Here is a 14411-nt window from a genome sequence, read left to right on the forward strand (position 1 = left end):
AAATGGAGAAAAATTATTAGAGGAGTGAAACGCAAATGAAGAGGAAGTTGATATGGTAACCATTGCAATCAAAGTTTGTTTTTTGTGACGTCAGGGAGAAAATGTGGGTTGACTTGAAAAGGACTGGAATCAAAAGATAAAATTTATGGCAGCAATTACCCTTAAAATTGTCTTACTGGGAGACTGTACCCATGCCTTTGGCAGCTAAACATCTCAAAAACAAGATAGAGAAAAGCTGAATGACAGAAATATACTACTCTGTCTAGAGTAGGCTTTCTCCATCCTGCTGTATTTGTGGTGAGTTTGTAGTTGCTTATGGTCAGTTCAAGGATCTACTTGGATGTCTTCCAGTACACAAGCTGTTGGATATTTCTCTTGGATATCCATCTTGAGTCCAAAAACTGACCCAAAAGCAGAATTTAATCGTTCCAGGAATTAAATGTAATACATGAAGGCAAAACAAAGATACCATGACAGACAATCCTAAAATGACCTCTTAGGCTAGTGAGTGGAGGAGTAAGGGCTGCTACCTAATGCCCCCAGCCAAATAATAAATTATAAACCCTGCCTTCAAATAAGCAAAAATCTTTCCACTGTCAGTTTGCCCATGTAACTTCAGAGAATAAATCAAGGCATCAAAAACTTTATTGTCTAAGTGATTCAAGACACTTGAGAAACTCTTTTCTTGCCAAAAGCACATCTACACCTTTCAGTGTAGGAACTAGATTGAGCTTCTGAGCCACAAGCGATATAGCCATGAGAAAAAAGACTCATCACCCAGCAAAGTCATTTCAATATGATGTATGTACTGCTCCAGAAATTCAGACAAATACCTCATCATCCTTGTCCCCTGTGGTGTTTAGACAAGCTAACAACTTCTGTACTCCTACTTAGTGACACCATACATTACTGCATCATGCTATGTAGTAGTGCATTTCCTAACATTGAGAGCCAGTCTCAGAACTGGATTCACCATCTGCAAGTTGGTTGTCCCCCAGTATGTTACCTTTGCCAGTCCTGTCTTTTGGTCCTTTTTGTAACTCAAGATGCAAGCTTTGGTCTTTTTCTGGCTTTATTCTGAGTTGAGCTTCTGAAATCTATTTTAACAACTGGGAACAGTAAATCCCAGACCTGTAAATTCAAATATTTGAACTCAGGATATTTTAAAATTTACATCAATTTATCTTCACATTTACAACAATATCTTCCCACACTGTGCACTGAAGTCTGCTATGGACCTTCACATAAACCCTTCATAACTATCTACTTAATGATCAGAGTTGATCTTAAGGGCTTTTTCCAACCTAAGTGATTCTGTAACTACTCTCCTATTTGCAAAACACCTTGTAATGTTAGATTCATAAGGTCATTGTCTTCCAGATAAGACAGTTAAACTGTACACATGGTGCATTGCAGCAAGTTCAAATAAGTTCTTCAGTATTTCTATATGAATGTAGTGTTATGCTATGAACTATGGTAGCTGGGGTGGACACGGCCAGGAGTTTTGATTTAGAGAACCAGTTTCTTCTTTCTTTCCTTTGCTGCTGAGTGAGAAGGAAAGCAAAAGGTGTTTCTTCCTTATGAAGTTTAGCTCTGCTAATTTTAACAGAGATATGAAAAGAAGACAATAAAACCATGTTCATCCTCCACTCCTCTCCACTCTCTGGCTCACAGTGAGATGTGCTATTACACTGAGAGGCAAAAAACCTACACACAGTAGTAGTATGAGGAAGAAGAGGGCATGGAAGGATTTACTTACCAGCAGATAGTTTCCTTTAGAGATGTGTTAAAACTGCATGCAACCTCAAGATGGTCCCTATCTCCCTGCTGACTTCCTAATGTTCTGGATGCAAGAGTATAGCATGGAAAATAACGTCCAACTATGTGAAGTATTTTCATAGAGAGATAAATACTCCTAGGAACTTAGAAACGGAGCACATCACTTATTCTTTCCCCCTTGTTCTACACATCACTCTTCTGAGCTGAAGAACAAAACGCGAGCCCTCCAGTGGCCAAAATAATGTATTTCCAACTATGTCTTTGATTCTGGTTCACCCTTTGAATGCTGCTGCAGCTCAGAGAGGTTTTCTTCCACGCACTATGGTCATGGCTATAGTCTGGGAACACAAATGGCAGGCTGACTTCCAATGGACACAGGAAAAGTATTGGAAGGACATGATTGCTCAAAAAGCAAAGATAAACTTCAAGAGTAGCGTATCAAAAATTTCCACTGCATTTGTAAAATTCATTGAGAACAGCCTCTGGGCCTGTTCCATATGAGGAAAAGAGATTTTCATTGCAGTACTAGAAAACAGACAAGATTATCTATCTTAGAAGCTCTTCCATGTTTCCCCTCCAAATGTGTTGATTATCCAGCATCCAAAATGTGCTTAGTGCTCACAGGATATAGGAAAGCATTTGCCTTTATCCAGAAGCATTACCATTCAAATTAAACATCCAAAGAGAAGAGCAAAGATGACAAATTAGCAAATATCCCCATGTAGCTGCTCTGTGACAAACCTGTTCCTCTGCATATTTCTTACTTGACAAATCACCTTCTCCAGACTCACTCTCTGCATCCGTTCAGTAAAATCAAGGGAGCAGGAGACAGTTTTCCTGGAATGGATTTCAAAGCTCTGACTTTCTGCTCCCGGCGAGCAGGCACCATAATTCCAGGTCCAGACATCATGGATTCAGTGATAAAGATGACTTTTCAGAAGTTGGGGCTCACACTTCACTGCTGTGGCATGGCATTTCAGACACTGCAGCTGCATAATTCAGACAGAAGGGAGCTTTGCACTGAGTGCACAACTAATCCCAGTGGAAGACATTACAGCCTGTAGTCAGGAAACCGCAAGATTTATTTGTAGTTGCACCTCTGACACGCACTCAAGAATTTAGAGATAGGTACATTAGAATGAAAACATAGGCTAATTATTATTATTAATGTTACCGCTCAGGGTTAATGGCTTTAAGGTGGAGACAAGACTGCAAAGGCTACAGGTTAAAAGACTGTCTTTTGATTCAGAGGTATTAACTTCCAATCCTTTTAAGGTTGTACTTTCATTACAGTTTCCATGGTCTTAACTCGTTTTTTCATCAGCGCAATTACAGAATAATTCATACTACTTTTCTAAAGCAAACACCAATTATATCTGATTAGAAAATTCCCCATTTTTCTTTTTCTTTTTCTTTAATGAGAACTCAAAAAAGAGTAAGTAACACATCTAAAGACATAATATCTATTTTTTAAAACCTCATTAGAAATGGAGGTAGCCTTTTAATGTCACCTTACCCTTTGACACAACTGAAGCTGACAGTGTGCTGTAGCACTACATCAGAGTAGTGGATTTACATAAGAGTGGATTTACAAACACTGTTCTAGGTTGTTTTATGTGAGAACAGCATTATAGTTATCTCTACTGTTTATTATTATTATTATTTGTGAAATTGTTTCCGTGGTCAGGGCAGAAACTAGAAGTCAGTGCTTGGGGTTCTCAAGGATCTGACAATGACTTACCACATTGGTAAGACCAGGGCTGGATCATGATCAGGTACTCAACTACTCTGTCTCCCCACACAAGGATGACAGCTCCATGGATGCTCCAGCATCCTCCAAGAATGAGCTCCACCAAGCCTAGGGTGATACACACATATCTCTGAACAAAGCAAAGAAAGATGCAGGCATTCAGGAAGGTGATTATTCCACTGTCTCTTTTTTTTTATGACCATACTGTAATCATAAGGCTACAGTTGGGACCATACATCTTCTGTGGTAACGAGCATTTCCTTCCACTGCTGATAAAGATCCTTTTCAGCACTTTCATGGTCCCATTCACACGACTGTGAACATAGTGAGGATGTCCACACTGCAGTAAACAGCTTAGCACTGGGCTAAGCTGAGCCATCACACCTGAGTGGTCAGTTCAGGAGAGCTGGACCACCTCATCAGACCTACCAACCTAAGGCAACACATTCTGAGCCTCATGCTGCTGCAGATGTACACGGAATCATGAAGCAGAACCTGTTACCCCAGACTGTGCAAAAGCAGATTGAAGCATAAGACTCGGTGTCAGAGAAATTACAATGTAAAAGAAAGAGAAACAAATGGACCCAAATGCATCACTGCTGTGAAAGATATTAAGAAATGAAACTGAGCAATTGGCTCAGTAAAAGAGCATCATACAATATTCGTTTATATATATATATATATCCTTCACTTAAGGAATCTTAATGGTCTTTGAGGATTTCCCAATGTATCATGTTAACAGCTATAATAGAGATGTAAAATACCAGTATGATACTAATGGTATTTTAAATGCAATTTCTTTCTATTCAAGTACTCAAGCTACTCTGAACAATTCAGATTGAGCTCTTGAGGTCTGACTGTACAGAGCATGGAAATTCCACTTATGTGAAGAACTTCATAAAATCAGCAAAATAGTTCTGATACTCTGACACATTTTTCATCACACTGTTGAGATCAAAAGATTTCAATTTTTTCACCTTTTAAATTGTATCATAAAAATGTGCAATATATTTCCTAATAGTACAGAATATTACGAAAGTAATGTACTAAAATAAAACTATATACAGTAAAGTGCACAAGTTAAACAAAAAATAAGGTAATTACTAAAAAAAACCCAACAACAGCAGTTTTCTCTGGAAGGGTGTGTTTTCATACTGTAAGAGGCTTTTGTTTGTTTGTTTTTCCCCAAAATAATGGTTCTTTGAGATCAACACTACCTTATGAAGCATTTTCACTCTGATAATGCTGAATACCTTTATAGAGAAAAGGTTCAAACACTTTTTCCAATTAATCCTCCTTTCTAGCACTGTTATCAGAGCTGCTAGTTACAATATTTAGTTTCAAATAAGATAGTGGTAATAAAACAGCGTGAATTTGTGGTTTTCATGAGATTTTAAGTCATGTACGCATCTAATCCAGTAAGCAGACAAACTACAGGCACAGATGAGGCTGCAGATAAGTGCGTGACTGACGAAAGGGAACACAGGGAAATGTACCTGACACGGAGGAGGCTTTGCACCATTAGGTATTATGCTTTCTTTTCATTTCCACTGACCTGTTCTTTCTGTGAATGCAATGATTTAAATAAATTATGTTATTGCAAGGCATGGAAATAAAGAGTGACAGTGATTCTTTGGCATTCAAGAACAGACATAAAGGGCTGTGTGGTTCTTAAAAAGAAACTCAGTGCTTCATATTTAAAACGATGGAGGAATTCAAGAACTGTGGAAATGTGGCACTGAAGGAAATGGTGAGTGGGCATGGTGGGCATGGGTTGGCAGTTGTACTAGATGACCTTAGTGGTCTTTTCCAACCTTAATGATTCTGTGATCCTATGGTTCTATGACTGGAGAACTATATTCCAAGATCCTTCCCTCTAACGTGAGAAAAACAGAAGCAAATAAATGAAACGCTAAAGTCTTTGGAGAGGAACTTAAAAACAACAACAACATCAAAAAACAACAAAACCTCAGGAAGTGATTTACTATTCAAGTGATATTATTCTTTGCCTTGAGCAAAGAAGATCCTAATGATCATCCTAATGACATTTGAGCATCCGCCTGTTCAGTGAATCCTAAAACAAAATTTCTGAAAGTAATGCTGTAGATAATCACTGCATTCCAAACAAATTTTACCATGGACAACTTTATTCTGCTAAATATCACAAGCAGATACTTTCAGGCTTCGTTTTCTGCCCGTTATTGCTGTCTCACCTCCAGAACAACTGCATTTCAACAGACTCAGGTTGATCTCAAACCTTATGCACAGCATAAGCACAGCCATGGTCAAAAGTAGAACACATTTTGAGGAAGCCAGTTGCAGTCACACACTTCTTCCCTGGAAGACACTGGAAAGATTTTAACTTCATGAGCTGTGAGTTGTGATGTCAAACAGCAGAAAGAAAAAAAAAAAGGAAATGAAAGGAAAAATATCAAAGAGGAATATAGGAAAGAGATTACTGCAGAAACCTTAATGTATTTAATTTGGAATTATACTAAATCCAAACAGAATTATTTCATTACTATCAGCTTTTATTGGAATATTCTCTTGGTAACAGACTAATTTTAATGCAATTGCATATTAGAATTCAGACTAGGAAGAAAATGCAGATTCTCTTGAATATATATATTCGCCAATAATTGCTACCTAGTGAGGAAAAAGAAAAAAAGAGAGGGATATAATTAAACTAGAATGTAATGAGTTTTGTAACTTCAGTGACTTTTGAAAGAGTATGAAACATTTAGTGTGTCTGTAGAGACTGAAGGGGAAATGACTCTTGTTACATCTCTCATACCCCTTGAAGATTTAAGCCAAACATGAGCTGGCAATCATACTGCACACAATGCTGTGAAAGATCAGCTGCAATCACTGCATTTTACTCCTGAAGCATCTTGATACTCAAGCCTGGGAGCAGTACTATGTATATAAAACCTATAGCTCACGCTGTTTCTTAAAAAACTGGAGGAGCAATGAGGGAGTGGATGAAAGAGCAATTGGCACAGTTACCCTGAGTGCCATACAAATGTGCTAACAGGAAACATGCAGTGCTTCTGAGTCTCACTGCAAGCACGAGTGTGCCACTTACAGAAAGAGAAACCTTGTATTATGAGGCCAGAGACTGGATTGCTTTAATAGTACATTTTTTCCCCTCCTTGCTTTTGCCTTCCAGCTGAAACTATTGCCCTATATAGGGTGCTTATTTCCTTCTAGTTCTGCTAAAAGGGGTGTACCTTGCATTCTCAGAAAATCACCAGAGTGCTTCCCAGTTGAAGGAGTTTTTGCCAGGTTTCTATGTTTCCTTCACTCAATCAGTTACAGAGGTGGCTAGGAAGGAAGGTAAACTGCCTGTGAACAATTGCAAAGACTACCTTCTTGATATGGACAAGGTTTAGTGGGTATGGTGCTGATGGGCTGATGGTTGTACTAGCTGATCTTAGTGGTCTTTTCCAACCTTAATTATCATATGATTCTAAGGATACAACTGTTAAGTTAAAGCCTCACTTTGCTGAGCAGCTTCTCCTCATCTTTCCTCAAGCTCAGTTTGCCATAGCAGTGCTTTGGTTTGGATCCATGATGTGGTTCTGAAGCAAATACCTGAATTTTCTCAACATGCTGATGAAGCAAAGAGCAGTTTTGATGTAGGCAGGGTAGGAACTTGAAGAAGAAGCCAAACCAGAAACCTTCCAAATCTTTCAAACTAGAAGAGGGGAGATTTAGATTGTATCTAAGGAATTTTCCTTTATTATAAGTTTAGTGAAGCACTGGAACAGATTGCCAAGAGATGTAGTAGAAGCCCTGTCCATGAACACACTCATAATCAGGCTGGACAGCGCTCTGAGCACCTGGTCAAGCTGTAGGTGCTCCTGCACATTGAAGGAGAGATGGACTAAATGATCTTTAAAGTTCTCTTCCAACTTAAATGATTCTATAGTTCTATGATTCTACGATTCAGGTGTGGATCAGATGTTTCCTCACTCTATCCATCAGGGACTTGACAGTCTGAACCTCCCCACAGGTCCTTCAATAACATCACATCACGTGGGTTGTGGAGGCATTCAGTTAAAAAAATTAAAACTTCTCTGCGTGATCTGCATTTACTGTAGGTGAAGACAGGCACAGGGGAAGTCAGTGAATGAAAAAGAAGAACTTGCAAACCAAAGAATGAATCAAATAATTTCATAGTCACCTGAGCCAATTATATTTCCAAAGGAGAATCAGTGCAGAAAATACAAATTGTGCTTGCTAGCTGTGAGGAAATCTGAGCTAGGGAATAAAGACAGAAGGACTTCTCAAAAACAGAATTAAAATAAGCATGTTCTCCTCTGTTTTATATCTGTCCCACTTTTCTCTTATTACTTGATTTCTGTCTTTCCAGCTTCTTACAGTAACCTGAGAGTTCTGCTGTACTATTGTTTCACTCTACTAATTCCAGGTTTTATTTCTTATGAGTTGTTTAAACGTGTTTTTTTTTTTCTTTTTAGCTTCTTCCAGATGAAAGCAACACAGCGTGATAAAAACAGTTCAGAAAAACAAAAGGTGATGTACTACCAACAACCCCTTAATTTTTTCTCACTGCTTCTGTGTAGTACACTTCCCCCACTTATGATTAAGGGCCTTTGCAGGTAGATGTTGGAAACTACAATCATCGTGTGCTCAAGCAGAGTGTGTCACTGCAGGGATGGTGAATTCTACCATTCAGAGGTACTGAGTCCTTCAGGGCAGGTTACTGTTTACCTTAAAGTGTCTACTGGATTACCTTCCAAAGAATATTAGCATTGCAGGTCTAGAAGAAGCATGGCAAATGCACGGTGACAGACAGACCCATGATCTGCAGTGTTCGGGGCTTCACTGAATCAGGGATCATTTGGGGATCATTTAGACTGGAGAAGAGGAGGCTCAGGGGAGACCTTATCATTCTCTACAATGCCCCAAAAGGAGGTTGTGGTGATGTGGGGGCTGGCCTCTTCTCCCTCTACATAACAGCAATAGTACAAGAGAGGTAAGCCTTAAGTTGCATGAGGGGAGGTTCTGAATGGATAGTAGGAAAAGTTTCTGATCTGAAAGAGTGGTGAGGCATTGGCACAGGCTGCACAGGGAGGTGATAGAATCACTGTCCCTGGAGGTTTTTAAGAACTGTGGAGATGTGGCACTGAGGGGCATGGTGAGGGTACGTTGGCAGTTGAACAAAATGATCATAGTGGTCTTTTCCAACCTTGATGATTCTGTGATTGTACGATTATGATTTCTGATATATGTAACATCAAAGGCTGACCTTGTGACTGAACATGAGAAACCTCTAGTGTTGTTTTATTCTCTGAGAGGTCAGATTGAATGACCCTTCTGACCTTAGAGAAATCCGGTTGCATATAGAGGAGACACCAAATGGAAACAGAAATTTTCCAGAAAAAAAAAGCCTTTGAAGAAATAGCATTGAATCAGAAACTTGACTGTGCATTTTGACTTTGAGTATATGGCTTTAAGTGAAAGAAAGGGTATTTAAAATCCACTTATCATCCTCTTACCTCTCCTTCCAAAGAAATAAAAGTTTAGAAAGAAAGAGAATACTTTTTAAACATCTGCTTAGATGTTCAGGATCAAAATCTCTGTGTTTTACACTGGCAAATCAAAAGAAAAAAAGTGCTGAAATTATTAGAAAGAAAAAAAAAGAAAAACATTCAAAGCTCTTCCTCTCCACTCCATCAAATACAGGGAAAAAAAAAGTAGACAGGTGTCTATCTGCCCTATTAGTACATATTGCAACATGACTAAACACAGGAGTGCTGCTGGCAAGATGACATATAGGCAAATTGCCCAACAGATGGTACAACCTATTAGTGAAAAACTTGCTAAAGGATAACAAACTAGGAAGTGCAGACCTTTTCATATTTCAAGGCAGGTGCTTTGCAGGGAGGTGGAACCTGCTGAAATGTACGAGTTACTTTTCACTTCTCAGCTCTATTTCAAATGATAGGAAGTGCTGACCTCTGTGTTCCAGAGGTGCTTTGAATGTTATGCTCAGGATTTCAGGCATATCTGAGGTGAAAGAAGCATAAGACAACACACCTGTGATGTAGGTGATCAGAGAAAAGACAGCTGAGGATTTATTGCTCTTCTGTTTTTGTTGCCTTCTTCAATGCAAAGGTATAATTCTGTTTCCCTCTCTCATGGAAAAAATGATGAGAGAAATCTAAATTCTGGATAGGATTCAGCTGTAAACCCTGAAAGCCAGAGAAATTCCACTGAGATTAGTGAAATGGTGTTGATTTCTGCCAGATGAAACCCCTTTCCACTTGAAAATGATTTAAAAAAAAAAAAGTTGAATATTTCAATATTCTTTTCATAGAACTGTCTGGATTATCCTTGCAAGAGCTACAAGAATGTGAGCCTCTAATTACTTTCATTCATTTTATACATCATATATAGGTGCAAAGAAATCTTGGTAGTAGTCTCCTCTCATTTTTTCTTCTCGTCTAACCATTACATATAAGTCAGAGCCAAAAAAAACCAACATCATTTATTCATAAAAATGAATATTTACACTCTAAAACCAGTGGAAGAACCTGCCAACCCTGAGTACATTCGTACTGCATCCAGCCAAACCTAACAATGCACAAACAAAAAGTACCAAGCACAAAAAATGAAGCTCAAACCTATGTGATATTATAATACAAGCAACAGCGGTCTGGCACAAAGTGTTTTATTGCTGTTGGCTGAGAGTTCTTTGAGTATGTGTGCTCCTTTCTCTAAATGAAAAAAAAAAAAGAAAAAAAAAAGAAAAAACCAAGAATGCTATAGATGAGAGATCATTGTTGCTTTGTTTATTCACTGGTTATATACTCAGAAAGTCAGAGATTGCTCCATTATTGATTCAAAAAGCCCGTTCTCAAATCTTTTCCTCAGAAGAGCACTCATTACTCACCTAACTATTCTTGCTGCAACAAATTCTATTCTGAGCAGCATCCAACTAGGACAAAGCAGAAGTAAATTTTAAAAGTCTATATATCCCAGCTTTTGTTCCACTGACTTCAGTGGTGCCTCTTATGAGCTTGACCTATGATTTGTACGTGTTTAATTTAAAGTGAGATATATAAATTGTGTAAACTCTGAGTTTATACGTGTTTATATAATATGTGTAATGAATGTCTGCCAGCAACTTGTGTTAGCCAGCACGAATGGCTCTGACTCTCCTCTCACTCTCTGAAGTTTACAGCAGTTGCTCCACTGGGCTCATCCCAGGTGCCTCACCTAAGTGCTGTTAAAGCATCTCCAGATGAAACTCAAGCTTTTTGCTTTCGGTGCGCAGAGTTGAGAGCAAGGAGGATAAAGCCCCTGGATTGCCATACATGGGCTGAATGAAGTGGTCTCAAGGTTACTCTACCACCTTGGGCAATTAAAGCTATTTACTCCTTTGTCTGAAGTGCACCTGATTTTCTCTCAGCAACAAAACGAATTTGGTCCTACAGGCAAATTCCAGAAGCAGCTTTTATATACGTATACATTCTGCTTCAATGTAGTCAGAGCTTCAGGAAGAGGCTGAGACAAGTCTTGTAACAACTTATTCTGGGTTTTAGCTTCCATTTAAACACGAATATTTCCTTCTAAATTACCAGAATGTTAAGGTGAGCATGTGGCTCAGCAAATATCACAGAATCACGGGATAGGGATTGGAAGGGACCTCTGGAGGTCACCCAGTGCAGCCCCTCTGCCAAAGCAGCTCCCTAGCCCAGGTTGCACAGGTTGGTGTCCAGATGGGTCCTGAATATCTCCAGAGAAGGAGACTCCACCACCTCTCTGTGCAGCTGTGCCAGTGCTTTGTCACCCTCACAATGAAGAAGTTCCCACACACATTAATGTGGAACTTCCTATGCACCAGTTTGTGGCCATTTCCCCTCATCCTATCACCACCCACTACTGAGAAGAGTCCAGCCTCGTCCCTTTGCCTCCCACTCCTTAGATATTTATAGACGTGGATCAGATCCTCTATGAGTCTTCTTTTCTCAAGGCTGAACAGACCCAGGTCTCTCAGCCTTTCCTCATAAGAGAGGTGTTCTACGCCCTTTATTATCTTTGTAGCCCTCCGATGGACTCTTTCAAGATCTTTGTCTTTTTTGTACCAGGGAGCACAGAGCTGGACACTGCACTCCAGGTGACCAGGGCAGAGTAGAGGGGGAGGATCACCTCCCTCGGCCTGCTGGCCACGTTCTTTTTAATGCCCCCCGAGATACCATCAGTCTTCTTGGCCACCAGTGCACACTGCTGGCTCATGGCTAGCCTGTCATCCACCAAGACACCCAGATCCTTCTCCTCAGAGCTCCTCTTCAGTGGGTCATCCCACAACATGCACGAGGCTATCACAGACATAGAAATCTGTGGAGAAACTTCCACTACATTTAACAAGTTGAGGTTCTGTTTTTCTATCCAAGATGGAAAGAAACAACTTGATAATTATGCTCATATCTGACTTGCTGTAAAAAAAGTCAGAAGTCTTTGACCTTCCAGTATGTGGATAACAGGATACAATTATGATCTTGTAAGACTGACATGATAGCTTGAGTTTATCGTTAGAATATATAAAATAATCCTTTTTTTTTTAACCGTAAAGATTACATTAGTCATTCACAGAATTGCACAAAATCATGGAACCATAGAGGATGCAAGGAAACTCTGGGGATCAAGTCCACCTCTTTACTAAAGCAGGCTCCCTACAGCAGGTCAGACAAGTAGGCATCCTTACGGGTCTTGAGTATCTCCATAGAAAGATAAATCTCCATAACTTTTCTAGGCAGTTTGTTCCAGTGCTCTGTCACCTGTACAGTAAAGAAGTTGTTCCTCGTGTTGGTATGGAACTTCCTGTGTTCCAGTTTGTACCCATTGGCTCATGTCCTGTTGCTGCACACCACTTAAAAGTACCTAGCACTATTCATTTGACTCCTGTACTTTAGATATATATAAACCTCTCAGTCTTCTCCAGGATGAAGAATCCCCAGACTTTCAGCCTTTTTTCATACAGAATATGCTCCAAGTCCTTACTCATCTTTGTAATCATCCACTTGACTCCTTCTTGAAAATCTCTGTCTTTTCTGAACTAGGGAGCCCAGAACTGGACACTATAGTCCAAATGTGGCCTCACCAGGGCAGAGTAGACGGGGAGGATCATGTCCCTCGACCAGCCAGCCACACTCCTGTTGATGCACCCTAGGATGCCATCAAATTTCTTGTCCACAAGGGCACATGTCTGGCTCATGGTCAACCTGTTGACTATCAGGACCCTTAGATCCTTATCCTCAGAGCTTTTCTCCAACAGGTCTGCCCCTAACCTACATTGATGCATACAGTTATTCCTCCTCTGGTGGAGGAGGAACTCTGTACTTGCTCATTCAGGTAGTGTTTTCATAGAATCATATTTTACTTATGGGAAGGTATGTTTTGCCATGCTGAGCAATGTCTCGACCCCTGGAATTGCTCCACCCTTCTCTACCTGCCCCCATATCTGGATGTCTGGTTTCCATGCACCAGCTGCAAGGGTAAATAGAAGGATACCGCTTCATACCCAGGCCTCATCCTAATGAGAGGTGAAGATTCGCTGGCCACATGTAGTTGAACAAGGCTTAACTTCTCCTAAAATGAACAAGGAATTAAGTTTTGCTGTCTCTGGACACAATCACTGATTATTCTGGTTTAGTTAAACCTCTCAAACAACCAGGTCCCAGGCAAGTTGCACCACCTAACGTGGGTTTGCTTAAGACTCTCCTGAAGGGTGCCAGGATGCTGTAGCATTCCTGCTCTTTCACAAATGCAGTAATAGCATCAGACTATAAAAGACCATCAATACAAAGCTCAGATAGTTTGAGAACAATGCCTTGAGCAGAGCACAAATTCAACTTTCTTTCCCTCATTGTGCTCACAAACTCTCAGAGCAATGCATTAGCAATCCAAGATTTTCCAGGTAAATGCTCCAGTTCCTATCCTCTCATTCCACAGAGTTCAAAGAATTTATATATTTAATGCAGCTTATTCCTATTTTAGAAAGGCAACTAGTAAGAGTCATAAATAAAGAACAAAATCAATAACGAAAAAAAGGTAAGTTTTAAATAAAATAATAATAAAAAAGAGGCAAGAACTAAACCAGCAAGAACTAAGATTTGGGAAATAAGAGTATGGGTCATTGCTAGTGAGAGCAGTTTGCAAGATATACAAAGAGAAGTTAATCCAGGACTGTGGCTTACATTTTATGTCAGTTTTGACAGTAGCAACAATTGTTCCTGTACATGTTGACAGCTGAAGATGAGTGGCTAGGAAAGAGACATTTTCTAGACTCAGTTCAGAAAGCACTGCTATTTAAGTCAGTTGAGACAAGTGACTGGGACTTCATCCTTTGATGTCAAATGTGAGTTACGCTAAGCATTTGACAAATTCAGTCCCACTTTTTTTTCTTCCTGACACCTAACAGTTAAAGGTAATCTTTACAAGCCATCTGGACAAGTCATAATCCACTTTTGTTTTTTTGACAGATCAGTGAGTGAGCATTACACAAGACGTATACAAAGTAATGAACATGCTCAAAGGCATGTTTTTTAATTTACTTAGAACAACACACAAAAAATGTGTAAATCTGAAACAACTTACTCCCGTGGACTTCTACATCCACAGATTGTTAAATGCCTTTATTACTATTCCTGAATTGTTTTATCTGATCCTTCAAGTGCATGAAAGAGAAATTGAAACATTCATAGGAAAATGCAATAGCTGTTCTCAAATTTAGGTCATTCTCTCATCAGTACTCTTTAGAACCTTTTTTGCCAATTACTTTCCTGTTTCTAGATGGTTTCTGTGGCCAAAATACTATTTGTAAAGCACATTAATCACATACAGAGTCAGGCCA

Source organism: Cyrtonyx montezumae, unplaced genomic scaffold (genome assembly GCF_038088225.1).
Source record: "Cyrtonyx montezumae isolate F1298 unplaced genomic scaffold, pur_monq_1.0 scaffold_12, whole genome shotgun sequence".
In the NCBI taxonomy this organism is placed as follows: Eukaryota; Metazoa; Chordata; class Aves; order Galliformes; family Odontophoridae; genus Cyrtonyx; species Cyrtonyx montezumae.